Source organism: Lathamus discolor, chromosome W, assembly GCF_037157495.1.
Source record: "Lathamus discolor isolate bLatDis1 chromosome W, bLatDis1.hap1, whole genome shotgun sequence".
NCBI classification, from domain to species: Eukaryota; Metazoa; Chordata; class Aves; order Psittaciformes; family Psittacidae; genus Lathamus; species Lathamus discolor.
In genome coordinates this window covers 9,733,142-9,750,261 of record NC_088908.1, presented here as the reverse complement: position 1 = coordinate 9,750,261, position 17,120 = coordinate 9,733,142, and positions in this window count along the sequence as shown.

Sequence of the window (17,120 nt, the reverse complement as noted above, 5' to 3'; positions counted from 1 at the left end):
AACATTCCTGTTATACTCTCTCTGTTGCTGCTCAGCAGAGAGCGGGCACAGAGAATGTGGATTCAGTTGGTCTTTCAGGCAGGAAAGGGAGGAGTGATAGCAATGTGTGTTGCAGAGTTGCAAAGCTCGCTGTGCGCTGAAGATGATCAGTGTTAACTTTCAGGACTGTCTCTTCTGCTGTTTCAGCAGAGTGCGAAAGTATGGGCTATATTCTGCTACTGCTCATAAGGAGCAAAGCACAGGAGATGTAGGATTCAATTGGACTTTCAGGTAGGAAAGTGAGAGGTGACAGGAATGTGTGTTTCAGAGTTGCAAAGCTCACTGTGTGCTGAAGATGCCCAGCAGCAGTTTCCCTTCTGGCCCGCCAGCTGTGGGATTAGAGTCCATGCGCTCGTCCTCCCCTGTCACAACTCCCCTCGAAACGAGAGAGCGCACCAAAAACGATGGTTTCAAATGCACTTTAAGGAGATAAAGTGAGGAGGGACAGCAATGGTTGTGTCACAGATTCAAAGCTCACTGTGTGCTAATCATGATCAGCAGGAGCTTTTTTGCATGGCTCTTCTGCTGTTTTAGCCCAGACTAAACATTCCTGCTATACTCTCCCCGTTGCTGCTCAGGAGAGAGTTTTCAGATCGTTCAGAAACGATGGTTTCAAATGCACTTTTAGGAGATAAAGTGAGGAGTGACAGCAATATTTGTGTCACAGTTTAAAGCTCACTGTGAGCTAAACATGATCAGCAGGAGCTTTTTTGCATGGCTCTTCTGCTGTTTTAGCCCATAATTTTGCACTCTGCTGAAAAAGCAGAACAGACAGTCCAGAAAGATCCCACTGATCATCTTCAGTGCACAGCGAGCTTTACCACTCTGCAACACACATTGCTGTCAGTCCTAACTTTCCTGCCTGAAAGACAAACTGATTCCACTATCTCTCTGCTGAGCAGCAACAGGGAGACTATAGCAGGAATGTTTAGACTGGGCTAAAACAGCAGAAGAGCCATGCAAAAAAGCTCCTGCTGGTCATGATTAGCACACAGTGAGCTTTGAAGCTGTGATACAACCATTGCTGTCTCTCCTCACTTTATCTCCTAAAAGTGCATTTGAATCCATCGTTTCTGGTGCGCTCTCTCGTTTCGAGAGTGACAGCAATGTTTGTGTCACAGTTTAAAGATCACTGTGTGCTAAACATGATCAGGAGGAGCTTTTTTGCAAGGCTCTTCTGCTGTTTTAGCCCAGGCTAAACATTCCTGCTCTACTCTCTCTGTTGCTGCTCAGCAGAGAGCGGGCACAGAGATGGTGGAATCAGTTCGTCTTTCAGGCAGGAAAGTTAGGACTGACAGCAATGTGTGTTGCAGAGTTGTAAAGCTCGCTGTGCACTGAAGATGATCAGTGGGATCTTTCTGGACTGTCTCTTCTGCTGTTTCAGCAGAGTGCAAACTTATGGGCTATATTCTGCTACTGCTCACAAGGAGCAAAGCACAGGAGAAGAGGGATTCAATTGGACTTTCAGGTAGGAAAGTGAGAGGTGACAGCAATGTGTGTTTCAGAGTTGCAAAGCTCACTGTGTGCTGAGGACGCCCAGCAGGAGTTTCCCTGCTGCCCCTTCGGCTGTGGGATTAGAGTCCAAGTGCTCGTCCTCCCCTGTCACATCTGCTCTTGAAACGAGAGAGGGCACCAAAAACGTTGGACTCAAATGCACTTTTAGGAGATAAAGTGAGGAGTGACAGCAGTGTTTGTGTCACAGCCTCAAAGCTCACTGTGTGCTAAACATGATCAGCAGGAGCTTTTTTGCAAGGCTCTTCTGCTGTTTTAGCCCTAGGCTAAACATTCCTGCTATACTCTCCCTGTTGCTGCTCAGCAGAGAGCGGGCACAGAGATGGTGGAATCAGTTCGTCTTTCAGGCAGGAAAGTTAGGACTGACCGCAATGTGTGTTGCAGATTTGTAAAGCTCGCTGTGCACTGAAGATGATCAGTGGGATCTTTCTGGACTGTCTCTTCCTCTGTTTCAGCAGAGTCCAAACGTAAGTGCTATATTCTGCTACTGCTCACAAAGCAAGAACAGGAGATGTAGGATTCAATTAGACTTTCAGGTAGGAAAGCGAGAGGTGACAGCAATGTGTGTTTCAGAGTTGCAAAGCTCACTGTGTGCTGAAGATGCCCAGCAGGATTTTCCCTGCTGGCCTTTCACCTTTGGGATTAGACTCCAAGAGCTCGTCCTCCCCTGTCACAATTCCTCTCGAAATGAATGAGCGCACCAGAAACGATGGTTTCAAATGCACTTTTAGGAGATAAAGTGAGGAGTGACAGCAATGTTTGTGTCGCAGTTTAAAGCTCACTGTGAGCTAAACATGATCAGCAGGAGCTTTTCTGCAAGGCTAAATTCCTCTCTGCACATACAAGCTCAGGAGCTCATTGTACAGTCATTTGCCATCACTTATTTGGGGAAGAACAGAGCCACTACATTTTTCTTCCCACCTCTTAGTATTTAAAACCCACAGTATAGATTCCAGTAGTGTGCAAAAAAAAAAAAAAAAAAAAATTTGCTCCATCCCTGGCAGTGTTCAAGGCCAGGTTGGATGAGGCCTTGTGTGGGATGGTTTAGTGTGAGGTGACCCTGCCCATGCCGGGGGGGTTGGAACTAGATGATCTTGAGGTCCTTCCCAACCATAACTATTCTATGATTCTATGACTGAGGTTTTGCTGAATAAATGTGAACCGGAGTGAAGGAGGAAGCATGAAGTGAGTATAGGAATTGGGAACAGGTAGAAAAAAAGCTCAGCCGTGCTATAGCCACGGATCACAGAATCACAGAATCACAGAATCCCAAGGGTTGGAAGAGACCTAAAAAGATCATCTAGTCCAACCCCCCTGCAAGAGCAGGGTAACCTACAGTACATCACACAGGAACTTGTCCAGGCGGGCCTTGAATATCTCCAGTGTAGGAGACTCCACAACCCCCCTGGGCAACCTGTTCCAGTGCTCTGTCACTCTTACAGTAAAGAAGTTCTTCCTGATGTTAACGTGGAACTTCCTATGTTCCAGTTTACACCCATTGCCCCTTGTCCTATCACTGGATATCACTGAAAAAAGCCTAGCTCCATCATCCTGACACCTACCCTTTACATATTTGTAAACATTGATGAGGTCACCCCTCAGTCTCCTCTTTTGCAAGCTAAAGAGACCCAGCTCCCTCAGCCTCTCCTCATAAGGGAGATGTTCCACTCCCTTAATCATCTTTGTGGCTCTGCGCTGGACTCCTTCAAGCAATTCCCTGTCCTTCTTGAACAGAGGGGCCCAGAACTGGACGCAATATTCCAGATGCGGCCTCACCAAGGCTGAGTAGAGGGGGAGGAGAACCTCTCTTGACCTACTAACCACTCCCTTTCTAATGCACCCTAAGATGCCATTTGCCTTCTTGGCCACAAGAGCACATTGCTGGCTCATGGTCATCCTCCTATCCACCAGGACCCCCGGTCCCTTTCCCCTTCACTACTTTCCAGCAGGTCACCCCCCAACCTGTACTGGTACATGGGGTTGTTCTTCCCCAGATGCAAGATGTGGCACTTGCATTGAAACTGGTGGAGGAGGAATGGCGGACGGAGGTGGAAGAGAGTGCTCTTCTGAGGAACTGGATTGGTATTCTTGGTATGGAGAGTTTGAACTTTGGAAGTGAGGCTGCCCTGGAGGAAGGGACATGGGGAGCTCCAGTGACTGAATTGGAACTAGACTGAACGGGACCTGGGGAATCTACACTAGGAGATCCACTGATTAAATTAAGATAAAGGACTAGAGGAAATAAAGTTGAATTTAATGGATACAGGAGCAACTTATTTGCTATTAAACCGGAAAGAAAAGAATGAATTACACACGTGGGAGCTACTGGCCACCAAGAAAAAGAGAGAAAAAAAAAGAAAAGAAAAGGGAGGCATTCTTTCTGAAACCTTTAAAGTACAAATTGGGAAAACTAATACGAGTGCGCAAATTTTTAGGCACGCCATACTCTCGAAAATCTTTATTAGGTCGAGAAGCAAAATTTAAAGAAGGCAAAATGGAATTTAGAGTTAAAAACAATCAAATAATTGCAGTTTTGAGTTTATCTTTAATTCAGCATTAAAGCTAACAGGATGACCTCCCTGAAACAGAAGAAATCTTTAATCAGTTATATCTGGGACTATGGGCACCTGAAGTTCCAGGTAAGGCGAAAACTGCTTTATCTGTTAAAGTAAAGGGGGTACCTGCCCAATTAGAATAAAACAATATCCCTCAAAATTAGAAGATCAAAAGGAAACAAAAAATCTTTGATAAATTTTAAAATATAGATTATTTATTGAATGTGAATTGGAATGTAACACTCCTATCTGGACAGTAGAGAATAATGATCGGAAAAGTTGCAGACAGATTCAAGGTCTCAGAGTAATCCACAAAATTTCAGAAAATGTTCACACAGTACCAGTTAATTAGTGAGATTTTTGACCAAATTGCATAAGAATCAGAAATGGTTTGCCGTATTTGATATAAGTTACGCTTTCTTTTGCTTACCACTTGCCAAAGAAAGACAAAATTTATTTGCTTTTAATGGGAAAATCCTGACAGAGGAAGGGAAAATCAACTTGGACGGTATTGCCAGTTTGTTCCTGGAGTTTTCTCAGAATCAATTCCCTTGGAAAGACAGTGACCGGGAGTTGTAGCTTTATATCACAAACTTACCCCATGCTGCTTCCCTACAGTTTTACACCGGTGCTATTATATTGATATCAAGATTGTAAAGGCACACAAGCAGAGCAATAGGCTGGCATCTCCAGTAACTCAGCACTGCATAGATGAAGGCTGGAGCTTCGTACTAATCCAAAGGATGGAGCACATCACTGTAATGTCCCAGAGACCCACTTTTCCTGGGACTGGCTGATTCCATTTGAAGAACTGTCGTGGTTTAAACCCAACCACAAACCTCGTCCACTCACTCCCCCCACTTCTTGCCCTCCCCCTGCTCCTGGAGGGACGGAGAGGAGAATCGAAAAGAATGCAACTCCCACGGGTTGAGATAAGAACAGTTCAGTAACTAAGGTATAACACAAATCACTGCTGCTACCACCAGTAATAATGGTGCTAAAGGAAATAACAAGAGGAAAGAATACAACACCTCAACACCAGCCGACCAATAACTCACCCCACTCCCCCCAGCCAAGCACCGACCGATACCTCCTCCAACCCTGCCGTCCCCACCCTTCCGGGTAACTCCAAGTTACATCCTGGGCATGACGTGCTGTGGTATGGAATACCTCTTTGGCTAGCTTGGGTCAGGTGTCCTGTCTCTGCTTCCTCCCAGCCTCCCCTCCTCCCTGGCAGAGCATGAGGCTCAGAAAGTCCTTGGCCAGACCAAACATTCGAGCAGCAACTGAAAACATCGGCGTTATCACCACTGCTCCAAGGCCAAAAGATCAAAACACAGCACTGTACTAGCTCCTAAGAAGGAGAAAAATGACTGCTGCTGCTCAAAACCAGGACATTATCCACCCCTTATTCCATACCATTCATGTCATGCTCAGATCCCACATCTTCAATATGCCATCACTCTTACATATATATATACATCTACATATACACAGAGAAAAACATCATTTCTTAGTGCATGGACCTATAAAGCTGCTGAGTCCATTCGGTCCATGATGTCAGGCTCCATCTCTTGTTACAGTCTCTCAGAGCAGGAGAGGCTGTGTGCAGTGTTCACACTCGTGAATAACCTGGGCAATAGTGCCCATTGCTAAGTCCACCCCTCGATCATGAGTCCATCTCTATGTTGCATCTCTGCCCTGATGGCCTGAAGTGTCATGGCCCACCAGGCTCGAAATAATTCACTGTCCCCTTCAGCAGTTTCTGCAGCTTGTTGCTGGGGACTCCATAGAGCCGCCTTCCATCTCCGACGCTTCCAAAGCACTGGAGGGGCCCAGTGGACCAGATACTCGCTCATACTGTCCCACACACTCTGCCACTCATGGCTGTCCAGCCTTGGGGAATATCTCTTGTTCCTCCCATATTGTTGTCTAACCCCAGACAAGAAGCAAACCCGACTCTGCTTGACTTCTGAGATCAGACAAAATGGCCGTGGGTAGAACACCCTCTGTGTGTGTGCCAACATGCTGATCCCCATCACAATCAGCAGGCAGGTCCCAAGGGTACCCACAGGCCATTCAAACCCTTCAGAACTCTCCAACGATGCTGCTGTACTTGTCCCTGGGGCTGGTGTAGCTGCCGTGCTTGCCGGCTCTCCCACCACCAGCTTCTCTTTTCCCGGGTGCAGCTCTTCCTCCTCTGCCGTGCTGGGAAATGCTGCCTGGGCTCCTGCATCCTCCTGGGGCTCGGCGGGCGGCTGCCGGGGGACGCTCTCGGCCGCTGCGGGGCTGGGCTCCTCCGCTGGGCTCGGCTCCTCCGCGGGGCTCGGCTCCTCGGCCGCCTCCTCCCGCTGCTCAGCAGCCGCCTTCCTCCCGGGCTCCGGCCCCGCTCCCGCCGCCGCCTGGTCCCCGGGGCCGCTCTCCCGGGCCGCTTCGGCCGCTGCCGGCTCCCGGGGCCGCTCCCCCTCAGCTCCCCGCAGCCTCACGAAGACGGAGGCGAGGACAAGGGCCAGGACGGTGAAGAGCAGCGGGACGGCCAGGTACAAGTCCACGGCCACGTCCATCTCTCCCTGCTGCTGGAGCCCACCCGTATTACAAGCCATTGCCATAAAGTACAGTGAAACAAAAACCTTAGCCCAAGCCCCACACTTGATAAACACGAACACAGGGAATACCGGCTCTATGTAATGTACTACATTCTGAAGCGCTGAGAGCAAGAGAAACAACTTTGAGAGCCAATAAATCAGCACTGTGACGACTATTAATCTGATCATCTCCGTCGTTATCTCAACCCTTTGTGCCCCACGTTGGGCGCCAAAAAGAACTGTCGTGGTTTAAACCCAACCACAAACCTCGTCCACTCACTCCCCCCACTTCTTGCCCTCCCCCTGCTCCTGGAGGGACGGAGAGGAGAATCGAAAAGAATGCAACTCCCACGGGTTGAGATAAGAACAGTTCAGTAACTAAGGTATAACACAAATCACTGCTGCTACCACCAGTAATAATGGTGCTAAAGGAAATAACAAGAGGAAAGAATACAACACCTCAACACCAGCCGACCAATAACTCACCCCACTCCCCCCAGCCAAGCACCGACCGATACCTCCTCCAACCCTGCCGTCCCCACCCTTCCGGGTAACTCCAAGTTACATCCTGGGCATGACGTGCTGTGGTATGGAATACCTCTTTGGCTAGCTTGGGTCAGGTGTCCTGTCTCTGCTTCCTCCCAGCCTCCCCTCCTCCCTGGCAGAGCATGAGGCTCAGAAAGTCCTTGGCCAGACCAAACATTCGAGCAGCAACTGAAAACATCGGCGTTATCACCACTGCTCCAAGGCCAAAAGATCAAAACACAGCACTGTACTAGCTCCTAAGAAGGAGAAAAATGACTGCTGCTGCTCAAAACCAGGACAAGCACTGAACAATCCTGGTCATAGTTCCTTTGCAAGGTCATAATATGCTGCTTACGTCTTGTCGTGGAGCCCGTGCTTTTCCTGGGCAAGTTAGAGCAGATAAGACCTTACAGAAACCTGTCTCTTGGAAACATTGACCAAGCGATCCAGAAATCTAGTCCAAAGAGGAGAAAGCACTCATGTTCCCAATGTGTAGTTATGCTTCTAGGTTTTGCGCATGTAGATTGCCACAGCCTAGAAATTTGTTTATTGTATTTAATTTGAAATGTGTTTGCCACATCCTGGAAATTTGTTTATGGCATTTAGTGTGCACAAATCTCTGTTCTTTTATTTTGATTACTTATTTTTGTGGTAATACTGTTGACTGCTCTAGAGGCGACAAGATTCAAAACTTGATGCCGTTCCAGGCACAAAATCGTTTTCAAAGGTCTGGAGGGGCCGTGGATGATAATCTGTTCAAACTTTGCTTTAAATTGTGCAAAGACCCTGGTACAATGCATAGAGTACCTATAAAGAAGTTCTAATGCTCTGCTCAGTGGCAGCAATGGACAAATGCATCCTGACCCACCAAGGCTTCTTCTGTAACCTGTGCATGTCTCTGCCACTGCTGGCAATGAGGTCTAACTCTGAAGAACACAGTGACAAGTGATTGCAACTCACGGATTTTCTGGGAGAGCTGGACAGGTTCCTCGAGATTTGTCATTTCAGTGCTTAAAGCCCTGGCTGAAAAGGGCAGGCAGGGAATCATTTCCAAAAGGAAGTGTTGTAAAGAGCTCTAAATACAAAGAAAGACTACTTTTTCTCAAATAACTTGTCATCCTGCCTGTTTCCACTCTCTGAGGCACTGTCCGTCACCCTGATAACCTTCCCCTGCTCCCTGCTTCGTCAGCTACATCCGAACTGGCTGCCACTTGGCTCTTTGATGGCCAACGCCACTGCCATGGCTCCTGGTGCTCACGGTGGGTAAATGGATTATGCTGAATGTTCTTCCGGCTAACCCAGATCCAGGACATCTCTCCAAACCATATATTTAAATCAAATAATGCAACAGGCAAAATTTTGATCCAGTAAATCTTGACTGAGCAGACTTTCAGGGACAAGATGCTGGCAGATCTCTTCATGACAACATCAGGGAAATTTAACTGTGGCCCCAGTACAGTGTCTGAAGGACAAGTTAGCCAAGTTAGGAACGAGTCTCGGGCAAGAGGCACTGTCATTTCTTATTTACTTTGCCCCACGTGATGCAGAGAGATCTTTTAATCACCATCATACCCTGTGCCAACAATCCCTAGTGCAGGGGATGGAATTCTGAGATAAGATCAAAGCTTGCAAATTCAGTAAATACTTAGGAAAAAATCCACTTAAAGGTATCTGTACAAAAATCCCTCTGTTATATTTCAAAGTCTGGTAATCAGGGCTGCATGCTTTTGCTGAAGATCTACAAAGTCACTCTTCTATAAAACCTGTGCCACTGATCTCTGACACCTTAAATACGTCTCCAGCAAACTCAGGATGGGCTAGCACATTCTGAAAAGTCCTCTTTATTTCACAGCTTTTGTACAGCAGATGAAATATTAGCAACTTCTTATTTTATAAAAAAACCAAAACAACAGAAGAACTTCCACTCTTAAGGGGTCAAGTTTATTGCTGGTTTAATTTTGCTTTAAGGAAGATTGTCAACATAAAATCTCCTTTTTATTAAATTTCCTCCTACAGGTTTCTTGTTTTTCTTGTTTTGGGTGTGTTAATTTATCTGCCTCAGTGTATTCCTTTATTATCTCTATCCGCAAATCCTCCTTGGCTCCTTTGCTTCTTTGAAGCAGTTCCCACGCCATGTCACACACTACCCGCAATGTGAAACGTAAGTGCTATATTCAGCTACTGCTCACAAGGAGCAAAGCACAGGAGATGTAGGATTCAATTGGACTTTCAGGTAGGAAAGTGAGAGGTGACAGCAATGTGTGTTTCCGAGTTGCAAAGCTCACTGTGTGCTGAAGATGCCCATCAGGAGTTTCCCTGCTGGCCCTTCGGCTGTGGGATTAGAGTCCAAGCGCTCGTCCTCCCCTGTCACAACTCCTCTCGAAACGAGAGAGCGCACCAGAAACGATGGTTTCAAATGCACTTTTAGGAGATAAAGTGAGGAGTGACAGCAATGTTTGTGTCACAGTTTAAAGCTCACTGTGTGCAAAACATGATCAAGCAGGAGCTTTTTTGCAAGGCTCTTCTGCTGTTTTAGCCCAGTCTAAACATTCCTGCTATACTCTCTCTGTTGCTGCTCAGCAGAGAGTGGGCACAGAGATGGTGGATTCAGCTGGTCATTCAGTACTTTTAGTATTGTGTCACTCATCACAATGTTGATTTATTTGCTCTCAGAGTTTTTGCTCTTGATATCAGAGTTTCAGCATGTCATACCTTACTTGCAGCCAGTATTTGCTGTTTTAGTGTTTATCACCTGGTGGGCCTTGGGCTAAGGTTCTTGTTTCACTGTACTTCATGGTAATGACTTGCAATACATTAGAATCATTGATAATGAAACTGGGCTGGCATTACACAGCAAGCGTTAAGGTAACCTTGTATTATACCTTAGTTACTGGACTGTTCTTATCTCAACCCGTGGGAATCACATTCTTTCAATTCTCCTCCCCATCTGTCTGGGAGCAAGGGGAGGAAAAAGTGGGGGAGTGAGCGTGCGGCTGCATGGTTCTGAGTTACAGCCTGGGCTTAAACCACAACAAGTTTATGAATGGTTGTAATTTGCATGATTTGGCCATATCAGAAAGTACAGGGTAAAACAGAAGCACCAGGGAAAGTGTGCCAGGAGCTGGGTATTAATTATTCTCCTGCTAAAGTTTGGTGTTAGGCTTCTTATATTTAATGATGCTGTGTCTGATAACGACAGGTCTTATAGGAATGAGTTAATTTGCCAAGTCCCTTCGTAGTGCTCGGTTTTCCTTATGCTCAATGGCTATATTTAAATAACAAGAGCTTGGATTTTCTCTTCTATTTTATGGAAAGTATTTTATAAAATGCAATGAAAAAAGTTGTAATTCATGCAAAGGCTAATTTGAGGTGAGGGGGGGAAAAATGAAAACCCTTTTTCTCTGGCTCTGGGAACTCCCAGATTCCTCCCCAGCATGTGCAGACAAGGAAGTGAAAACAAGCAGAAATGGAAGCTGCAAGTCTGTTGTCAGAGGCAGTGAAGCCACTTGAAGGCATGTTCCCCACCTGGTGTGGAGACCCCATCCCATTGTATGTCCCATCACTCCAGTCTTTTGCAACATCTTGCACTCCAGGATAGGAAAAGTGCAAGAGGTCAGGAAATGGTAAGAACAGAATTAGATTTTAATTTGCTTTCCCCATTTTTAAATAATCCCTGATGCTGATAATACAGGACTTATATTCCTCTGAAGAACAGAACTAATAAACTGCCTTTTTTTTTCAAGTAAAGCTTGTTCAGGTGGTTAAACCTTATTCCAGGTGCTATTCCAAGAAATGGCAGTATTTTAAACTCCAAAAATTTTAGTCTGCAGGACAAGAAAAGTCTTATTTGAAGCTTGCATAGAGCTGTTTTTTTCATTGTGTACAAACTTTCCCCACCCCCAAAATAACACTTAACCATTTTGAAGAAAACCTTGAGCCAGGTTTTACAACTGACCCCATGTGAAAATGCTGATGCAATTGCAGTGTTAAAAATGAGCTAATATTTAATGCAAAAATGACAATTTTGTGACACATGTAATGAGTGGATGAGGTTGTCAGACCGGTCTTGTGATGTGATGGATGCTGATCATGCTGGAACATGATCAAGCAGGAGATTTTTTGCAAGGCTCTTCTGCTGTTTTAGCCCAGGCTAAACATTCCTGCTCTACTCTCTCTGTTGCTGCTCAGCAGAGAGTGGGCACAGAGATGTTGGAATCAATTGGTCTTTCAGGCAGGAAAAGAAGTGACAGCAATGTGTGTGGCAGAGTTGCAAAGCTCACTGTGTGCTGAAGATGATCAGTGGGAACTTTCTGGACTGTCTCTTCTGCTGTTTCAGCAGAGTCCAAACGTAAGTGCTATATTCTGCTACTGCTCACAAAGAGCAAGCACAGGAGATGTATTATACAATTGGACTTTCAGGTAGGAAAGTGAGAGGTGACAGCTATATGTGTTTCAGAGTTGCGAATCTCGATGTGTGCTGAAGATGCCCAGCAGGAGTTTCCATGCTGGCCCTTCGGCTGTGAAATTAGAATCCAAGCGCTCGTCCACCCCTGTCACAAGTCCTCTCGAAACGAGAGAGCGCACCAGAAACGTTGGATTCAAATGCACTTTTAGGAGATATAGTGAGGAGTGACAGCAATGTTTGTGTCACAGTTTAAAGATCACTGTGTGCAAAACATGATCAAGCAGGAGATTTTTTTCAAGGCTCTTCTGCTGTTTTAGGCAGGTCTAAAAATTCCTGCTCTACTCTCTCTGTTGCTGCTCAGCAGAGAGTGGGCACAGAGATGGTGGATTCAGCTGGTCTTTCAGGCAAAAAGGGAGGAGTGACAGCAATGTGTGTTGCAGAGTTGCAAAGCTCGCTGTGCGCTGAAGATGATCAGTGGGAACTTTCTGGACTGTCTCTTCTGCTCTTTTAGCATTGGCTAAAGGTTCCTGCTCTACTCTCTCTGCTTCTGCCCAGCAGAGAAAGGGCACAGAGATTTTGGATTCAATTGGACTTTGAGGTAGGAAAGTGCGGAGCGAGAGCAATATATGTGTCACAGTTGCAAAGCTGACTGCGTGCTGAAGATGCCCTGCCGGAGCTTTCACTCCGGGCTCTTCGGCTGTGGGAGCAGAGGCCAAGAGATCGTGTTCACCTGTCACTGCTGCTGTTCAAACGAGAGAGGGCGGGAGAGACCATGGATTCAAACGGATTATTAGGAGATGAAGTGAGGAGTGACAGCAATGTGTGTTTCAGAGTTGCAAAGCTCACTGTGCGCTGAAGATGATCTGCCAGGACTTTCCCTCCCTGCCCTTCGGAACTGGGAGCGGATTCCAAGCGCTCGTGCTCACCTTCCTCTGCTGCTCTTGAAACGAGAGTGGAGACCAGAAACGCTGGATTCAAATGCACTTTTAGGAGCTACAATGAGGAGTGACAACAGTGTGTGTGTCACAGTTGTAAAGCTCAGTGTGTTGAAGAAGCACAAGAGCAGCCTTCAGGCCTGTCTCTTCCACTGCCTTACAGATTGCAGACATTCCTGCTCACTCTGCTGCTCAGCAGAGTGCTGGCAACGGAGTTCTTGGATTGAAATGGTCTTTTAGGAGAAAGAGTGAAGAGTGACAGCAATGTTTGTGTCACAGTTTAAAGCTCACTGTGTGCTAAACATGATCAGGAGGAGCTTTTTTGCAAGGCTCTTCTGCTGTTTTAGCCCAGTCTAAACATTCCTGCTCTACTCTCTCTGTTGCTGCTCAGCAGAGAGTGGGCACAGTGATGTGGGAATCAATTGGACTTTCAGGCAGGAAAAGGAGGAGTGACAGCAATGTGTGTTGCAGAATTGTAAAGCTCACTGTGTGCTGAAGATGCCCTGCAGGAGTTTCCCTGCTGGCCCTTCGTCTGTGGGATTAGAGTCCAAGCGCTGCTCCTCCCCTGTCACAACTCCTCTCCAAACGAGAGAGCGCACCAGAAACTTTGGCTTCAAATGCACTTTTAGGAGATAAAGTGAGGAGTGACAGCAATGTTTGTGTCACAGTTTAAAGCTCACTGTGTGCAAAACATGATCAAGCAGGAGATTTTTTTCAAGGCTCTTCTGCTGTTTTAGGCAGGTCTAAAAATTCCTGCTCTACTCTCTCTGTTGCTGCTCAGCAGAGAGCGGGCACAGAGATGGTGGATTCAGCTGGTCTTTCAGGCAAAAAGGGAGGAGTGACAGCAATGTGTGTTGCAGAGTTGCAAAGCTCGCTGTGCGCTGAAGATGATCAGTGGGAACTTTCTGGACTGTCTCTTCTGCTCTTTTAGCATTGGCTAAAGGTTCCTGCTCTACTCTGCTTCTGCCCAGCAGAGAAAGGGCACAGAGTTTTGGATTCAATTGGACTTTGAGGTAGGAAAGTGCGGAGCGAGAGCAATATATGTGTCACAGTTGCAAAGCTGACTGCGTGCTGAAGATGCCCTGCCGGAGCTTTCACTCCGGGCTCTTCGGCTGTGGGAGCAGAGGCCAAGAGATCGTGTTCACCTGTCACTGCTGCTGTTCAAACGAGAGAGGGCGGGAGAGACCATGGATTCAAACGGATTATTAGGAGATGAAGTGAGGAGTGACAGCAATGTGTGTTTCAGAGTTGCAAAGCTCACTGTGCGCTGAAGATGATCTGCAAGGACTTTCCCTCCCTGCCCTTCGGAACTGGGAGCGGATTCCAAGCGCTCGTGCTCACCTGCCTCTGCTGCTCTTGAAACGAGAGTGGAGACCAGAAACGCTGGATTCAAATGCACTTTTAGGAGCTACAATGAGGAGTGACAACAGTGTGTGTGTCACAGTTGTAAAGCTCAGTGTGTTGAAGAAGCACAAGAGCAGCCTTCAGGCCTGTCTCTTCCACTGCCTTACAGATTGCAGACATTCCTGCTCACTCTGCTGCTCAGCAGAGTGCTGGCAACGGAGTTCTTGGATTGAAATGGTCTTTTAGGAGAAAGAGTGAAGAGTGACAGCAATGTTTGTGTCACAGTTTAAAGCTCACTGTGTGCTAAACATGATCAGGAGGAGCTTTTTTGCAAGGCTCTTCTGCTGTTTTAGCCCAGTCTAAACATTCCTGCTCTACTCTCTCTGTTGCTGCTCAGCAGAGAGTGGGCACAGAGATGTTGGAATCAATTGGTCTTTCAGGCAAGAAAAGGAGGAGTTACAGCAATGTGTGTTGCAGAATTGCAAAGCTCACTGTGTGCTGAAGATGCCCTGCAGGAGTTTCCCTGCTGGCCCTTCGTCTGTGGGATTAGAGTCCAAGCGCTGCTCCTCCCCTGTCACAACTCCTCTCGAAACGTGAGAGCGCACCAGAAACTTTGGATTCAAATGCACTTTTAGGAGATAAAGTGAGGAGTGACAGCAATGTTTGTGTCACAGTTTAAAGCTCACTGTGTGCAAAACATGATCAAGCAGGAGATTTTTTGCAAGGCTCTTCTGCTGTTTTAGCCCAGGCTAAACATTCCTGCTCTACTCTCTCTGTTGCTGCTCAGCAGAGAGCGGGCACAGAGGTGTGGGAATCAATTGGTCTTTCAGGCAGGAAAAGAAGAGACAGCAATGTGTGTTGCAGAGTTGCAAAGCTCACTGTGTGCTGAAGATGATCAGTGGGAACTTTCTGGACTGTCTCTTCTGCTGTTTCAGCAGAGTCCAAACGTAAGTGCTATATTCTGCTACTGCTCACAAAGAGCAAGCACAGGAGATGTATTATTCAATTGGACTTTCAGGTAGGAAAGTGAGAGGTGACAGCAATATGTGTTTCAGAGTTGCGAATCTCAATGTGTGCTGAAGATGCCCAGCAGTAGTTTCCCTGCTGGCCCTTCGTCTGTGGGATTAGAGTCCAAGCGCTGCTCCTCCCCTGTCACAACTGCTCTCGAAGCGAGAGAGCGCACCAGAAACGTTGGCTTGAAATGCACTTTTAGGAGATAAAGTGAGGAGTGACAGCAATGTTTGTGTCACAGTTTAAAGCTCACTGTGTGCAAAACATGATCAAGCAGGAGATTTTTTGCAAGGCTCTTCTGCTGTTTTAGCCCAGTCTAAACATTCCTGCTCTACTCTCTCTGTTGCTGCTCAGCAGAGAGTGGGCACAGAGATGTTGGAATCAATTGGACTTTCAGGCAAGAAAAGGAGGAGTGACAGCAATGTGTGTTGCAGAATTGTAAAGCTCACTGTGTGCTGAAGATGCCCTGCAGGAGTTTCCCTGCTGGCCCTTCGTCTGTGGGATTAGAGTCCAAGCGCTGCTCCTCCCCTGTCACAACTCCTCTCCAAACGAGAGAGCGCACCAGAAACTTTGGATTCAAATGCACTTTTAGGAGATAAAGTGAGGAGTGACAGCAGTGTTTGTGTCACAGTTTAAAGCTCACTGTGTGCAAAACATGATCAAGCAGGAGAATTTTTTCAAGGCTCTTCTGCTGTTTTAGGCAGGTCTAAAAATTCCTGCTCTACTCTCTCTGTTGCTGCTCAGCAGAGAGCGGGCACAGAGATGGTGGATTCAGCTGGTCTTTCAGGCAAAAAGGGAGGAGTGACAGCAATGTGTGTTGCAGAGTTGCAAAGCTCGCTGTGCGCTGAAGATGATCAGTGGGAACTTTCTGGACTGTCTCTTCTGCTCTTTTAGCATTGGCTAAAGGTTCCTGCTCTACTCTCTCTGCTTCTGCCCAGCAGAGAAAGGGCACAGAGATTTTGGATTCAATTGGACTTTGAGGTAGGAAAGTGCGGAGCGAGAGCAATATATGTGTCACAGTTGCAAAGCTGACTGCGTGCTGAAGATGCCCTTCCGGAGCTTTCACTCCGGGCTCTTCGGCTGTGGGAGCAGAGGCCAAGAGATCGTGTTCACCTGTCACTGCTGCTGTTCAAACGAGAGAGGGCGGGAGAGACCATGGATTCAAACGGATTATTAGGAGATGAAGTGAGGAGTGACAGCAATGTGTGTTTCAGAGTTGCAAAGCTCACTGTGCGCTGAAGATGATCTGCCAGGACTTTCCCTCCCTGCCCTTCGGAACTGGGAGCGGATTCCAAGCGCTCGTGCTCACCTTCCTCTGCTGCTCTTGAAACGAGAGTGGAGACCAGAAACGCTGGATTCAAATGCACTTTTAGGAGCTACAATGAGGAGTGACAACAGTGTGTGTGTCACAGTTGTAAAGCTCAGTGTGTTGAAGAAGCACAAGAGCAGCCTTCAGGCCTGTCTCTTCCACTGCCTTACAGATTGCAGACATTCCTGCTCACTCTGCTGCTCAGCAGAGTGCTGGCAACGGAGTTCTTGGATTGAAATGGTCTTTTAGGAGAAAGAGTGAAGAGTGACAGCAATGTTTGTGTCACAGTTTAAAGCTCACTGTGTGCTAAACATGATCAGGAGGAGCTTTTTTGCAAGGCTCTTCTGCTGTTTTAGCCCAGTCTAAACATTCCTGCTCTACTCTCTCTGTTGCTGCTCAGCAGAGAGTGGGCACAGAGATGTTGGAATCAATTGGTCTTCCAGGCAGGAAAAGGAGTTACAGCAATGTGTGTTGCAGAATTGCAAAGCTCACTGTGTGCTGAAGATGCCCTGCAGGAGTTTCCCTGCTGGCCCTTCGTCTGTGGGATTAGAGTCCAAGCGCTGCTCCTCCCCTGTCACAACTCCTCTCCAAACGTGAGAGCGCACCAGAAACTTTGGATTCAAATGCACTTTTAGGAGATAAAGTGAGGAGTGACAGCAATGTTTGTGTCACAGTTTAAAGCTCACTGTGTGCAAAACATGATCAAGCAGGAGATTTTTTGCAAGGCTCTTCTGCTGTTTTAGCCCAGGCTAAACATTCCTGCTCTACTCTCTCTGTTGCTGCTCAGCAGAGAGCGGGCACAGAGGTGTGGGAATCAATTGGTCTTTCAGGCAGGAAAAGAAGAGACAGCAATGTGTGTTGCAGAGTTGCAAAGCTCACTGTGTGCTGAAGATGATCAGT